This window comes from Pseudopodoces humilis, chromosome 15, assembly GCF_049639895.1.
Source record: "Pseudopodoces humilis isolate 2021_Gansu_Grassland_sample_001 chromosome 15, ASM4963989v1, whole genome shotgun sequence".
NCBI lineage: Eukaryota > Metazoa > Chordata > Aves > Passeriformes > Paridae > Pseudopodoces > Pseudopodoces humilis.
This window is the reverse complement of record NC_142214.1, coordinates 8300012-8316854: the sequence shown is the minus strand read 5'-3', so window position 1 is coordinate 8316854 and position 16843 is coordinate 8300012. Positions and strand designations below refer to the sequence as shown.

At 43.5% G+C, this 16843-nt stretch overlaps 1 protein-coding gene across 4 annotated transcripts in view; it reads left to right on the top strand.

The window, feature by feature from the left end:
• The window catches only part of NRK (Nik related kinase), a 93549-nt gene that overhangs the window by 12355 nt on the left and 64351 nt on the right, over window positions 1–16843 (top strand). The gene's annotated exons all lie outside the window — the stretch shown is intronic.

The following is a 16843-nucleotide window of genomic DNA, read 5'->3' as shown; positions in this document are numbered from 1 at the left end:
AGCCATTTCTTTCTCATCCCCTTCTTCCCACCCTTGAAAATACTGAATTTTAGTAACTTCTGAGATCTTACAGCTGAGCAGTCCAGAAGACACACTTTGTAGCAAACTGTGACCTTTTCAGTGTCCTGCATGATGTTATTAGTGTGGTCTGGGGCAGTGCCTTAGGGAGCTCCCCGTGTGTGAAAAAGGCAATTTTTCATAAAGGTAAGAGAGGGGCTGATGTGGGCAGCTGTGGCTCAGGAGATCCTGCTTCTCTTCTCCTCTCTGCTTCCCATCATAGCTAAAAACCATGAATTTGCTGGAAATGGAGCTCTTCAAGTCAGTGTAGCTGTTAAAATGGAGGCAGCCCTTGTTTTTGTGAAGCTTCTTGGGATTTTGGTTAGGAGGAATTAGTGTGCTTATGGAGGTGATTTGTGAAAATTGGTTAGCAGCCACTTACTCAACAATATGCTGTTTGAAAACAGTTTCACTTGAATCCAAACATGGGCTCAAGAGAAACCGGAGTGGGAAAATTTCAAGAAATGAGTTGGCTTTTGTTTTTAAACTTTGTTTCAGAAATGTCAAAACATTACATTTAATTTGCTTCATTTGAATATACATTTAAATTCAGGAGGATGTTTAATAGATTGGGGGGAAAAAGGTACAGTCATACTGAAATAATTTGGCATGACAAAGAGAAATGTGAATATTAATGTGAATTATTCTGAGTTTGTATTCTGAGAGAAATGTTTGCAACCAAAAGCGAGACCAGTTGGCAAAACACTGACATTTTGTTGGTATTTACTGAATACTGAAGTTTACTACATTCTGTTTTCTGACTGTGCAGTTGCTACATCTGATATGAGCTTTTTTAATGCAATTTTTTCTTGTATATCTATTGTTAAAAATGGAAACATTTAGAGGAAAAGGTCATAAGAGGAATGTGTGATGGCCTTCTGAAAAAAATAATTACTCAAGTTCAGTAAAATGTAGATATCTTTCTTATTTAGAATGCTGAATTTTAGCAAGGCATTTCCCCAGTATTTAAAAATAACAAGGGTAACTAGTTTACTAATTATTTCTGTTGCAGTAGATTTGTCTACTTCTGTTTTACTCTTGGCTTTAAACCTGTGAACAATTGTACTAAAATATGCAACAAAACCATCATGAAATAAATATGCATATGACTTTGATAATGGGTTCTCAAATGTATTATTTACACAGATTGTTCATGATGTTGTCTTGTTATATGGAAAAAGGAAAGAGCTAGAAAAAATAATATTTGTTTTTTGCAGTCTAACATGAAATATTTATCGTAACAGGCTTCTTGCAAACATTCTGCCCCCAGAAGCCAAATCTTATCAGTAGATATCTGATTGCCTTTTATTATTATCAGAGGGTAAAGTTAGGAGTTGGGGGCCAGCATTACATCATGTTTAGAAAATCTAATTACTGTGGTGGGATCTTCCAGTTTTCGTGTATTTTGCCCTGCAGAAGAGGACAGGCAGCACCAGTGCATGACTCGGGGGTACCAGAGCATTCCTGCTTTGGGATCCCTTCGGGATGAAGGGTGGTTTGTTTCCAGAGACACTGGGCTGTGCTTTCTTGTCCCTCCCAGTGAAAGACAGCCAAGTTTTGCAGGCAGGCACGTTGGGAGTCGAGGGGTGCCCAGTGAGCCCTGGAATGGCTCAGATGTGGAAGGGGTTGGAGGCAGTGAATGTGGTGCTCTGAGGGCACACTGAGCTTTTTGTGCATGTGCAGATCAGCCTAAGCAGGTCTGACATTTCCCAAAGGCATCTGAGCTCTGGTGCACGTGCAGATTGCTGGGTGCCCAACTGGGACAGCTTCCCTGGCAGAAAAAGGGCTTGTGTGGGGAGACAATGCACGGATGGTCGCCTGCTCTCCAAAAATGTGCCTGAAAATGGAAAAAGGGTGAAGGAATAGAGAGGATGGACTAACTTTTGGACACTTGGAAAAAAATCAGTCAGAACCCTTTTGAGTAGAGGAAGATACAAAACAAAGACTGAAAGCTCAGGTCTCTGATAGCACATGTTGGAGAATAAAGAACAGAGAGGATTTTGGACTCATCCTTCCCTAAGTTCCCCTCTTCCTTTCTTCACATTATGTTGGTTTGTAGGTACCCACCTGTTGGAGGACTTTGCATGGCCTGTGTCCCTGGCCTGCATGATGCAGTTACAGTATTTTCATGCTGGCAAGGGAGTCAGCCTGTACTCATTCATTGCATGAATGCCCACGTTTGCAAAGCACCTTCTGCCTTTGTGAGGCTGTTCAGAGTCACAGCAAGCTCCTGGTCAGGCCTTAGAATGTCATTTGCATTCCTACATCTGCCAAAGTCACGGTTCTCTGACCAGGAATGAAAAAAACCTGCTTTATCAGCGCTGGGTGATGGCTGGAGCCTGCATAGCACATGCCCTGTCTATCACACAGATGGGTTTTGAGTGTCATAGTGAATATATGAAATATCTGGCTGGCTAAGCTTTTGTGGTTGCTGTATCCTGCACTGTTTACATTGCTCTGGCAGATCTCTCCCTTTCAAAGTTATTAATATTAAAATAGAGCATTTCTTTATGTGGAGGAGATATCCTTCTAGCCCAGCTCTGTTAGGGGTGGCTGGGAGGCTTCAGGCACCTGTGCTGGGATGGAGGCAGTGCTGAGCCACACCAGGGCTGGACAGGGATTGTAGGTGCCAGAGGAGTTTGGGCTGGAAATGACACACTGGTCTGTAAATTGTGGTTCTTGATGAGGAGCCTGTCTGGTTGAATCCTCTGGTGTGTAAATGCTGCCTGATCTTCTGGAGAGGTTGTACCTTCAGATTAGGTGAGCATATGCCAGCAGTGGGTTTTCTTTCCTTTCTGGCTTCCTTTATTGCCAGTAGCATGAATGTCACTGTACAGTGCCCTGTTGTGTGAGCTGTCAAAAGCCATTGTGTGATGTGAAAAGTCCCCAGAGATTGCATGATGCATTTTGATTTCTCCTTGTAGAACTGGGAGCATGATCAGAAAGAGAAATGGGGAAGCTGCTGCCTCTGCCTTTTCCCCCACCCTGGGCAGGCTGGTGACCGTGCAGTTCTCCAGGTGTATTCCAGGAGCTGGTTGTGATAATCTGATGATAATCTGTGATAATCTATGAACATCTGTCCTGCCTGCCAAGGAGGACATCCATGTTTGTGATTGACCCTTTATTAGCAAACTGTTTGCAGTACAGGAGGTGACACGGAGGGCTTTGCATTTTAATTTCTTTTGTTATTCCCACCCTTACTGTGTTTGCCTTTGGTGCAGCCATGCATCTCTGCAGATGTGCTGCTGTGGTTTTGTGGCCCCAGCTGACATCCTTCAGGTGTGTCCATGGGTGCTGGGGTCTGTCTGTAACAGGGCGTGTGCCTGGACCTGCTGGTGGAGCAGAGCAACAGCTCTCTTGAGGTTTGGCAGAAAATAGTTTCTTTCTTTTTTTATATTTTTACCTTGGTGATAACAAGAGGAAGCTTTAGCAGGTAGGAGGTTGATGCTTTGCCACAAAATCAAGTTCTCACATATCAGTGCAGTGAGGACAAAACCACAAGCTGCACCCACCCCTGGCTGTGGGCAGCATTTACTGTCCCAGTTAGTGATAAAACCCATGTTCTCGCTCTTTGAATCATGAGGCATATGAATATTAAATTACTACAGTTAATTGCTGACTTTTCTAAAACAAATTCTCTTCTAAGAAGAAGAAGAAAGAGCTGGTAACAGAAGTAAACAGAAATTTTCAAAGAACTGAGCGGTAATCTCCTATTAAAGCCACTGTGAAAGTGGACAGAAATGGAGTTCTGCAAAAAATGAGCATTTTGATGGTTGGTGTGGCTAGATCAATGAAAGGGAAATGACAAATAAACCAGATTCAGGCCACTGAGCATGTCCACGCTTAACAAAATTGAGCTGGAAATAACATTTCTAATTAAACTGGGTCAAACCATACATGCAAACCAGGTCTTTAAAAATAATTATATGAAACCTTGTTTTTTTCCAGTCTTTTGCACATGATGTCATTTGTTTGACCTATTCAGAGAGGATTTTAGGTGCTAACAGTGGCGTGATGGTGCTTTGTGCTTACCTTGCACTCATTTGATTACAGAGAAAATGGCAAATCAGAATCAGTGTGGGGAATCCAGTCCCTAAAGGTGACTCAGTGACTAATTTCAGAACCCCTTCTTGTTAGGTATTTGTTTTTCTCTAACTCTTCAGTTACTGAATGTATTAGATTATTTTCTTGTGCAAACATGTCAAAAATAGGTATTTTCTGTAAGCCTCAGTGGTACAGGGAGGAAAGGAGTGTGTGCACAAAGCACACAGGAATTGAATCATCTTGGAGACTTCAGATTTGGTTGGAATGGGCTGACTGGTTAAAACATGATTGCATGCAAGAGCAGTGCAATTCCATACACTGTCTTCTTCCAAAAAAAAAAAACCTGGCTGGGCTTCTGTCTTTGGTAGTGCAAGTTCTTGCAATCTTGTGTGCTCCCCTGAGCCTTCAGAAGGTAGAAGATGGCTTTTCTGCTGTGGGGTTTTCATATGCACTTTGATTTTTTTTTTTTAATGACAGTTTTGTTGTAAATAGATACCTAATTATTTAAATTTCTGTTACTTAAATATGTGCATTGGCAATGCTGTAGAGTTTTAGTTTATCCTGCAAAATTTTCCTCTGGCACATATTTATCCAAAGCAGCAGTGAGCTCTTGGTGGCATATTTTAGCATCTGGATGTAAATGACAGAAAATGCAAAGGAGCTGCAAAAGGAAGCTGTTCTGGAATCTTGTGGATGGTTAAACTTTTAAAGTAATTTTTTTAAGTGAGAACAACTAGTTGTTAAAGCAGAAATGCTAGCTGTTAAAATTTGTATTATTCATGTAAGCCAGCAAGTTGCTGGCATTAGCTGGATGCCTTGTGGAATGTTGAGGTTGTTTTGCTGTTTTGTTTTTGTCTCTCTTGACAGCTGCTTTAGATGTGATGCAGCTGGTTGGACAGGCTATTGCTTTACAAGGTAAAGGAAACACATAGGGTTTGGAGCTCGGAAAATGCGAAGTGGCTTTGAGACTCAGTCATGAGAAGGGTTCTGGTGCAGCTTCACTGACATCTGAGGTACCTTGGGCTAGGCCAGGGGATTTCAGTCTTTCAATTTTGAATCTCTCTGTATGTGCTTCATGCATGCCCTTTTGTCTGTACTACCTGGGCCCTGTTGTGTTTGGTGTGGAGGGAGTTCACAGTTCCCATTGCTGCCAAAGCTTCATGTGACACCAGCTGAGAACCCCCGAGCAGGGCGATGCCGTCGGATCCCGGCGCCTGTGAACGTGAATACATGAGTCAGAGCAGTGAGTGTTCTCTCTTTCCATCTGGCCTTCATCTCCAGGTTTATGGAGAGCCTCATTTCCCATCGGCTCTGAACTTTGGGTGGCAGCCCTGCAGTTGCTTGTCAGAGATACTTCTACACGAGTGGACACAGTGGAGCAGTGGCTTAGGTTTACTTATTGTGTCACAAGCGCTGGCTCAAACCTGTGAGAGGATCTGTGTAATCATGCCTTTTCCAAGAGAGAAACCATTGGAAATACACTTTTTTTTTTATTGTTAAGTGAGGTTTGGTTGAGAAATTTGACCCTTTATGAGACAAATTCAGATCTGATAAACTCAACAGCAGAAATTCCTTAGGATATAGAATGATTCAGACTGTTGGGTTGACTTCAGTGGGGCCAGAAGTGTGTGTGAGAACCTCAGTGTGGGGACAATCCATGATCACTGTTGGTGGGAAGTGCTGCAGGGAACCTTTGGGAGGTGTAGCCAGCAGTGCTGGGAGGAGGGCAGGGGGCCCCCAGCCTGTGCTGGGGCTCTGGTGCTGTTTTACCCATATTCACTGTGTCATTCACTGCTTCATCTTGCCCTCTACAAAATTAATTTGGCTCGTTTAAACAGGGCAAGACATAGAGATGAGAGTTTCAAAAATCCTGTAGGGCTGTTCAGTAGTTAATTTCAGGAAACTACTGGTACCTCTTGTGACCAGTTCTTCCAATGATTCACTGCTGCTTTTGCTTCATGTGTGCTTGCAATTATGCTGAGCTGCATTGCTTAAGGCTTTGCGGCTCTTCAGCTGTAATGTGTTTAGCCATTTTCTTGAAATTATTCTGCAGGGGTATTTATTTCTTTCTTCTTCTCAAGAGCTCACTGTTCATTTCTGTCCTGCTGTGATTGACTTCAATTCCCCTACAAGTAATACAGAAATTTAGAAGATCCAGCATTGAGCAGTACCTGCTTGTAGCTGTTCAGGAACTATTACTGTGCAACTGACCTATAGTTTGCTGGGGAAGGGAACCTTTTCCAGCCAGGCTTCTGCTGTACAAAGCTGATTAGATCAGTTTAGAAAAAATTAACACCAGTGCTTCTAATGAATTCATATTTTTTTGTTTTTGAACTTGGAGTCTCCTCTCTGTTTTAAATTCATTAGAAAAGCGAGCTGTACTTCACTTGTAAGACTAATTAGAAGGGTAGTCTGGTTTCATTTTGGAGACTAACTTAACACTGAAAGCCTTTCCAAACATTTAAGTAATTTTCCCTTGAGTTTTCTGGACCATCTGGCCAATAGGATTTTGGAAGGAAATGGGAATTGACTGCTGCTGTGAGATCAGTGCCATGTAGCTCATCTCTTACAGAAATAATTCAGAAATCTGGAGGCTTGTGTGTTTTTTCACAGACTAATTGTGTTCATTAACTCCATTTTAATTTTTGGAGAGGATTCACCAGATAGAGCCAAATGAAAAGGCATGATTAGATGCTCTGTTTTTTCCCTCAGTTAAATGCTCTGGGAAGACTTCGGTATGTGCATAAAGAATATGACCTTTCCCTCGGCAAACCTCAGATCTTCTGGACTTGACAGTATTAGTCAGCAGAGTTTTTTATGTCAGGATTCACCTCAGGTGAACAGAGTCCTAGGGAGGGTATTGGCCAAGAAACACTGAGGGCAAGACTCTGAGACTGTAAGAGAAACATTTTTAGTGCCAGTTGTTAGTACTGGGCTGTCCCATACTGTGTGTGCTGTGCACTGCCATCTGCAGAGGCACGTACCCACATGGTGTTTCTCTGTGTGAGAAAAACACCAGCACAACTGGAGTGGGAAAGTAAATCACCCTTAAGGTTATTGTAGCTCTGTCATCATTTAGGCTGGAACTTGCAGCTGTGTACCCTGCTTGCCTCAAAGCCTTTTTGTAAAAACAAACCCCAGTAACACAGTTTTAACCTGTGCAGAGCCATGTCCATGTTCTCTATTATATGCAAGAGAAAATTCAACAATGTTACAGTTGCTGTTCACAAGAATGCTGAAGGATCTTTAAAAATTCAGTGATAAAAATGTTAAGAGCTTAATGTGCTCACAAGGTTGCGTTTATGTGGGATAGAAGGCTAATAAAGCTACAACACTTTAAAAGTTAAAAGATGACTCTCCAAACATGAGGTTTGTAATTACTGTGTGCAGCTTAACCTTTGTAGCAATGGTGAGCCAAAAAACCTTCCTTTGAGGGATTCTTGCTCCAAAATTCTGGCCACCCATCAGCTGACCTCCTACAGTCCAGCCCTGACTTCCTTTCCGCAGGATGGGGCTGGCAGGACACACTTAACTCCTTGTGACCTTATCCAGCAGAGATGTGCTATGAACAGGTTTTCTCTAGCGCCTTGTATTTCTGTAAATGGATGATTATGAGTCAGGCAGCAAAAATTCACTGGGGTGGAGGGATTTGTACCTCACCCCAGACACAGCTTCTCAGCAACCCCTGTTCTGCAGAGTGAGAGCCTTACAAGGGCTGAGGCTTTTCCAAAATTGTTTATTTTTCTGGATGAATAGACTTCTGGTGCAGCAGATCTTTGCTGTGGTGAATCACTGGCCTCCCAAGTGCTATGTGTGACTGGCTCTGTGCCAGGGCTATTCCAACCCTCCCATGCACAGCAAGAGGAGCCCTGGGACTTCAAATACCCCATATCCCCACTGCCCTGCATCCCTACTGCCCTGTGCTGTACTGAACAACCCACCAGCCCAGTGTGCCCAAGGCAGAGCTCCCATGGGAAGAGGAAAGCTGACTGTGTCCACAGAGCCTCCGTGCCCTGATGGGAGTCTGGGCCTGGAAATCTGAGAGTGTTCCAACAGATGTGAAGGGATGTGACAAATGCCAAAGCTCAGGATGAACAGCAAGGCTGTTGAAGCTGCTGCTTGTGCAAATAGTGATATTTAAGTTCAATGAAATCAGTTTTCATGTCCCAGTAAATGGAGTGTAAGGAAAATAGGATAACTGCACAGCCTACTTCTCAGACCTCTCCTTCAATTCACTGTGCTGCTATCTGAGTTACTTGACCCACACATGGCCCCAAAATGTTGCTTTTCTTTCCTTGTTGGCAGTAGTTCCCACTCAGGGGCCTTGCAGTTCCCTCTAAACTTAAGCACCTGGATGACTTTTGAACAGAGAGGAGCTGGAGCTTCAGTGTTTGCCATCCCCTCAGATGCTACTGAAGTATCACCCGATGGAAATTGGACCAAATCAAAGTCAGTGGGACTTCAGCAGGAGCAGCTCTGCCTCCAGTAACTCTGTGACCCCAATATGGCAGGTGAAGGTTGCTCATCCAAGGTTCTCTGTGTGCTGCAACTCTCAATCTCCCACTGACACCCACCACAAGCCACCCTGGTTTTATCTGGCCCAGGAGAACTGTTCCTGCTCTTTCCTGCTGTCTGTCTTGCACATTGTTCACATTGTTCAGAAACTTTAAGTAGCATTTGGGGATCTAAAGCATCATGTCTGCATGTTAGCTGAGCAGGGAGAAGCCACAGGAAGGGTACTTCCCTCCAAATGAGCATGGAGCTGCAGAAGATTACATGGGATGTTCTTCTGCACACACCACCCACTTCAAATAAGTAGAGGACAAGCCTCTTATATTATGGCTAGAATGGTATTTTCAAAAGAGCTTGGTGCTTTGCTTGATCTTGCTGATCACAGTAACCCATTTGGGAGGAGGTTTCAGTATCCCAAAAGATCAGCCCCTAATCCATTCCCATACCAGTGTGCAGTGGCCTTGAGTGGTTCATATTTTGGATGAGAATGGTAATTTGATCAAGTGAACATACTGATATTGCAAAAAATGTAGGTATTCAAATATGTGTTTGTGAAAGAGCTTGAATGTTTTCCTTTGTTTCATTTTCTTTTCCCACTGGTCTGCAGTCAGACACAGTCAGACAAACATTAGGCAAAGCAAACAATCTGTGTTTCCACTCATACAATGGGAGGAAATAGGAACTGAAAGGAAAAAAAAAAAAAAAAAAAAAAACCTGGACAGAAAAACTGCTTCTGGTGCCTCTTGGGTTTTACAGTTCATGAGGGTTGTGGTACAGACATTTACAGTGGGGATGCAAAACTGTTGTTTTCCTCCAGAGATCAAGGTGATTTGATCTGGTACTTTTGAAATGACCCTTATCCATCCCTCCCTTCTAGACAATGTGGATGTGGGTAGAGTTTTAAATGACTGGTGGAGGTTATATTTTATAATCTCTTCTCTGGGCTAATGTCTTGCTATTTTAGTATACAGGAAGTTCTCCTACGCCAGCTTAGTTATCTTCAGTGGTACTATGATTTACAGTGATAATTTTGTTTGTTTCTTTAAACATGTGACACAAGAAGGGGCCCTGAGAGAAATTCTTGATTTTCTTTTTTAACATCTTACCCCTGAAACATCTAAAACTTCATTTAGAAAAATTCATAAAACTGACATTTTCACTTTGAATGAGTGCAAATACATTCCCACTCTGAATATGGGGGTAGGGGGGGGAAGAAGAGAAAAGCAGTAGGATGGATAAAATTACATGTTCTGCACATAAATAGGGTGGTGGTGTTTCCAAGGAAAATAATTTGTTTTTCATTGAATATTCAATCCATTTTTACTACATAAAAGGGATAAGCTTTACAAAATTATATTTTTTTAAATTTGGAATGCAGTGTAACATTTTAGGGTTTTAAAAATAATTTTAAATCCATTTATAAATCATATATATCCCTAATATTTCTTCATTAATGTAGCAGCCTTTGTCTCAAAGAACACTGAATGTAATTAATTTTCATTCTTTATATATCTACATGCAGACATTTTAGGGTTTAGCGCTCGTATTTTGCAACCCAAGTTCTGGGATACGAGAAATAACATTTGACTTACTGGTATGGTCTATACCTAAAGTGATGCATTTTAGCTGACTTGTTAGAACACAACTAATCACAGATTTAGGGGGTTTTAAATGGGGTTTAGCATATAGGAGGAAAAAAGACCAGTGTGACATAAACCTTGAAGAGCATGTCTTGATTACCTACAGTGTGTTCCTATTTCTGTTGTTCACCACTGACAAGGGTGATGTTTTGTAGTGTTTAGGTGATGTGCTTTGCTTTCCCTGGCAGGAAACATTTAGGGTTGGCTCTGTAGGCAGCCTTAAGTTGGGGTCTGCCAGGCAGTCCTGCTCCAAGTGAGGGACTGTGCCTGGTGGTGATGTTGGACTGTCTGAGAGCAAGAGAGGACCTTCATGTTGCCTCGTGTTGATCTCAGGAGCTGGTGCTGAGTGTGCCCTTCCTCTCTTTGGCACAGTGAACGGCAGCAAAGCTACCCAGAGTGTGTTAAAGGAGCATAGGGAAGAGGAAATGTGATATTTCTGCTGCCCAGGTGGTGTTGGGTGAGACCTGGGACTGTCTGGAAATTGTGTGGCTGCTGTGGTGGTGAAAGGGCAAATGTGTTGCATCCACACGGCAGCAGTGAGGCACTGCAGCTGGGTTGTGGTTTTATGGCAGCCCCTGCATCCTGCACTGCTGGCATGAAAGCAGTCACAAGGAGAGAAAGGTGGGCTTCAGCTGGGAGATGGAGCTGAGGGCTACCCTAGAGGTGACCTGGAACAGCTTCCAAAATCTCAGCATCTCCCAGTATGATAAAAAAGGAAAGAAATGCTCTAGGGGAATACCATTTTTTGATTTACAGCCCTGAAATACAATTGACATCCAGAGCTAATGTGACAAAAGTACCACCAGAACTTTATAATGTCAGTCAGAGGAGGCTTTCTGCAGCCTGAGTTGTGTGATTAAAAGGATGAAGCTGTAATCAAAACGATAGCTGTGTTCCCACCTGGCTGGTGTCTCGAGCTCTTTGTGACGGGTTAAAAAAGAAAAAAAAATGACTTTGTGAAACTGATGCCCATCTGTCCAAGGTGTTTGTGGTTTAGGGGGTTTTGTGTGGTTTTTTGTGTTTGTATTTTTGTGGGTTTTTAAACTATCAGAGTTGACGTGGATTACATGTCATAGCCTACGATGAAATGGATTGTTCCTGAAATTCAGTGCATGACTTACTCTGAACTTTGCCTTGGGCCACTAACTAACAAAAACAAGCTATAAGCTCTTAATTACTTCTTCCTTGGAATATATCCCTGTTCTTTCAAGTTTTGCATTACTGCTGTATTTTTAGCTGAAGAGCTCTAACCACAACTACAGTGTGCTGTCTCACATGGTTGCAGTTGCTGAATTGAGATGTATGGACTGCTCTTGCTGATAGAGCTCACCTAAAAATTGCCTTCTCAGGTGATAGCCCCAGGTGTGCAAGCCCTGACCACTTGTTTACATCATGAAGACCCTGAGGGACAGCAGAATGCTTCTATGGGCAGCCTTCTGCTGTAGAACAGTGGCTGTGTCTAAGTGGCAGCACAGGAGCAGCATATCTGCAGGTTTTGTATTTTTGGGGTTCTCCTCCCTGCCATGCTGACCCACTGGAGACCACGCTGCAGCTGCATGGGAGGCTGCTCCTGCCTGCCTGTGGTGGGAACAGGCAGAGCTCGTGTTCCCACTGGCTCTGGGGCTGGGGTTAGCAAACACTGCTCGTCCCTTCTAAAGAACTGGGTCTGAGTAGAAAAGTCCTGTGCGGGTGGAAAGGGAAACAGAAGGATCGTGACTTCATTAAGGTCACATGGAATAAGACATAGGGTTTCCTGGATCACTATGCAGAGCATTGTTCACTCTATGCATAATCTCTTGAAGGCTTTTCTTGTATTGGCAGGATGGAAATGGTAGAGAGGCAAGAGGTGAAAGGGTGGGGACCAGTCCCACAAGGCACAGCTGAGCTGGCAAGCTGCCAGCAACTGCAAAGCCACACAGATTTACCCAAGATGGGCTCAAACTTCAAAGTTCATCAGTGCATTTTGAACAGGAAATCTGCTCGCTCGAGTTCACTTTCGGTGAGAGCTTGCAGTGACACAGCTGTGCCTTCACCTCGCTCCCAAAGGGCAGGTGGCCACAAACTGCATCTCTTACCCTGTAAGGAATGCTTCTGGTTGAGGAAGACCTTGACCACCAAAGTCCCACACTTCCATCAACCACATCTTGCTTTACAATGTGAATCTTGAACATCCAGAGAAGTCCTGAGAGTTAAGGTTGTGGCATCTACCAGGGATTACACAGGCAGGCAGCACTGTGATGGGTCGCCCAGGAGTCCCATACCCTTGTGCTAATGCTGTGAGCTGATTGTGTCTGTGCCTGACAGCAGAGTGTGTTTGCTATGAAATGGCTCTTCATGCAGGCACAGAGGTGCAAACTGCAAAGTGTCCAGGTCTTCTGGTTTTTGGAAGATGTCCCTGCACACAGGCACCTGACTGCCTCTCCGAAACCCCTGCTTTTTAAGGGAGACACAAGTGGTGTGGTGCTTCTTGTTGCAGACAAGAAGACAAGGACATGGAGCAAGGACTTACTGTGTGGTCAAACACACCAGCTCTGTGCTGACTTGGTGTCCTGCAGTCCCTGCCTTTCTCCTGCACTTCTTCCTGCTGCAGTTACATGGGGACAGCTCCATCAGACAGGCCCAGAAACACGTGAACATTAATGAGTGCCTGTTGCCAAAAAGGAAGCCTGTGCTGGGAATGCCGTGGGCTGCCTTGGCACAGTGTGCAGCACTTGACTGGACAGCTGGCTTCTGCTGTCTGGACTTGCAATTGTCTGCTCCAAGTCTGGCAAATCCCAAGTGGGGAGAGAAGCTGATGGGAGCTGTTTCCCACCCCTAGGAAGAGAGATACGTGCAGGATCTGGGAGGGAAGCTGTCAAACCAAGCTCTCTGCATATGACTTGCAACCAAATAATCTCATTGGGACCTTGGGTCTCTTCTTAAAATCATGGCCTCAGACTGGGACTGTCCAAAATTTTAATTAGAACCTAAGAGGAAAAGGTGTTGTACATGACCAAATGCATTTTATAAATATACTTAATTCATGTAAGGCCCCTTTATCAGCTAATAGCTGGCTGCTAATGTTGACACTCTTGTTTGATGTAAATAGAAAAGTACACGTCTTGACCCTTAGAGGTCACCTTAGAGGGTGTAGATAAGTGGTTGCTTTATCTGAGGTGAAAAGATAAATACACATCCAACAGAAATATTGCTGAGCAATCTGCCCTCTTCCGTGTATCTCTCCCTGCAGAGATAACGCAGGGTTGGAGCTCATCAGAACCAGATCTTTGGCATAAAGGATCTCCCACAAGTCTGGCTTCAGTGAGCAGTCTGCATTGAAAAATGTGTGTGTTGGCTGAATGTTACTGTAGTGACTAACTGGCAACTACTGCACACTTTATGCGGAAATATTTTCTGGAGGAGACCCGGAATTTAGCTGGACTCAAGGCTAATGGGAGAATTTTTTCCAGCTTGGATACCTCACCAAAATGAAGGGTGGAACATCAATTTTAGAAAGTCGTTGAGCCTCAGAATCGTTCATGTCTTAGCTCTGTATGAGCTTGATAGAGTTTGATGTTTTACTCCTGGGTAGGAATATGGGTGTTGCAAATGGCTGTTGGTTGTTTTGACTACATTCTCCAGAGCTCTTATACTGAGCATTTGGGTGAAAGATGAAACATTTTATTAGGGAAACCGGCCCACAGACCATTCCAGCCCTCTGCCCAGTTTCTGGGGAAATGTGCAGTGGAGGATCTTGAATCACAGCAGACTGAACTCCAATTATCTGGAGAGGATGGGCAGTGGCAGAGTGAACAGAGGGCTGGGAGGACAATGCCTCTTGTTCTTCCTCCCATTTCAGATTAAATCAATAAGGATGAACTTCAGCATGTCTTATCACTGAAAGTAAGTGAATCACTTGATCTCATTTGGTTGGGAATCAGTTAAAACAGCTAGTTTACTCCTAGAAGCTTTAAACAAAAATCGAAACACCACTTTTCTCCAAACAATTCACACATGCTCAACTTAGTGGCTTCAGCAGTAGCAGCAATGTGAGAGTTCCCATGAACTCTGGCTAACCTCTGAGATTTATTGATAAATGAAGAGAATAAGGGACCAGCACTGAAATCTTTTCTTGCTAAGGCATTACTCTCTATCTCTTAGCAAGAAGCCCAGGGCTGGGTTCAGGATATTTATTCCTCTTAGAGATGTTAAGGAAAATTGATTCTGAACAGTTTAAATGACCAATATTGAGAAATCTGTGATTTTTGTTTTGAACTGCCAGCACAGTCATGTGCCTTAATACAGGAGCAGGATTGAGTTGTGCATCTTAGTTAACAGGGACACATTTTTGAGCAAAGGTGAATAACAACCCACAAAACAAAATAACTTGCTGTTTTATTTCCCATAAATACTTATTTTCAAAACCTTTTTTTTTGGGGGGGGAGGGATGGTGGGGTGGTTAGGATTCACATTTATGGTGGTAAGTGACAGCAGTAGGTTTTGCATCCAGTGGAAATAACTGTGGCAGCAAGATAACCAATATCTGTTGTAGAGAGGGATAATTTGACCAGGAGTTGTGCTTCAAAACCAGGACTGAATGCCAAGCCTTTCCCTATTCCTTATTCTGACGAATATTCAAGTGCAGTGTTAACCTAGTACTGATTGATTATTTTTTCAATAAAGAAGCAGGTTTCTTTGCTTCACTACAGTTATGAAAATCAGTGTTAGTTCTTGGTCCTTTGCAGAATCTACAGCAGTCCAGAGGAGACCCCTGTTTTCCCTGGGCTGCTCACCTGGTGCGTGGTGTCCAGAGACATGGAGCGACCAGTGTCCTCTCCAGACAAACTCTGGGGTGAGGACAGGGTGGCTGTGCTTTGGGGAGGGCCCTCTTCCTGTCTTGCCAAGACATTCCATGGAAATGGGAACATTTGCAGACAGTGGTTCCAAGAGAGGAGCTGTGGATGTGCAGAGGAAACTTGCTGACCAGCGTTGGCGTTAGCAGGGATGGACACCAGGGATGCCCAACATCAGCATCCTTTGGGCTGGCAGTGGTCACTGCCCGTCCACACTCACCCACCGAGGCCTGTGTGGCCTGGGGAGAGTGTGTCCTCTTTTCTTCCTGCTGAGGTCTGTGCTGATCCTCTCCTGGTCTGTAAATCCTGTCATTCTACATCATGAGAAAATGCTTTGCAATCCCGGGAGTGCTTCCGTGGAAAGGGGACACTTATACAAAAAACTCAGCAGGATTTAGTCTTTTGTAAAAGAAAACATGACTGTGACATATTGCCTGAGAATGAGGAATCATTTTTCTTTGATGCAAAGTTGCTTAGTCTTAGAAATAACATTTGCGTACACTTTTGTGCAGATAGAACCTGGGTTTTAAAATTACATCAACCCGACTTTTAATTTTGTGAGTGTAAATTGCACCTGCAAATCATTTTGTCTGCAAACTGCAGCATTTCATATTTGATTTCCTGATTTCCAGGGGCTTGCTTAACTGGTGTCAGTTAGTTATTTTGATATACAGCTTTTCAGGCACTACTATTTTAGGAATAAAATTGCGATCTCAAAGCTTGAAACCCATTTCTGAACATCTGATGGAAGTGAGGAGCTAGGATGTATTGCAAACCCACTGTATATTCAAATCTTTTGATACCGTCTTCCAGTGTGAGGTCATTGCTGGTTATCATGGTGAAAGGCATCATCTGTGGTATCTGTTGAGCAGCTTGACCTAACCAAAGCAAGAAACTGCAACTGACAGCAAGATTCATGGTTTTGTTCATGATGTGTGTTTTTGTGAATCACATTTTGTCAGTCTCAGTAGCAAGTTTGCTCTTTTAATAGCTTTATTTCCTATTACCTCCCTTTACCTAGCTGTGTTTTCAAAACCAGGCCTCTTAGCTAGTCTGAAGTTACCAGCTGTCTGTTGTTTAAAAGTGCCTATGGGGTGTGGGCATTTCATAATGAACTGTCTACATGTGTAGGCACCCACAGACAGTCAAAGTCCTGGGTTAGTTCCTCCCCACCACCACAGAAGATGACATTTTTAAATTCAAAGCTCCTGCATGCTTTTGGGGAAGTAGCTGAGATACTAGCTGAGTAGTAGCTGAGATACAGTTAACTCAGCTAAAGTAAGCATTACAAAAACTAAGCATTTTGAAGTAAAAATTATTTTAAAGAAATTTTAAAAAACAGAAGAAAAGAGAAGGCAAAATCACACATAAAGCCTTGTTTCTTAGCAGCCACATAGATGTTGCCAGATTGAGGCACTGGAACCCAGAGTTTTGTCTTTACCCTGATGTGTGCCAGGACATGTCAGGGGTCAGTGTGGGGACAGAGCCAACTGCCCAATCCCTTCCAGCTTCCCCAGCACGCCTCAGCCACGGATGGCAGGACTGGAACGTGGCTCTTGTTCAGATATTCTGAGGCTGTGCTGAGATTTCCTAGAAGAGGAGGCTCCAGGGCTGGCATCACCTGTTGGACAGAAGTTAGATGGAGACCTGTGAGCTTGTGCCATGTTGTGGTGTGAGAACAGAGGTCTCCCAGCATTGCTGCTTCCTTCGTGCTAAAGGGAAATTCAGCCCTGTAGAGATAACTCTGTTAAATTCAGA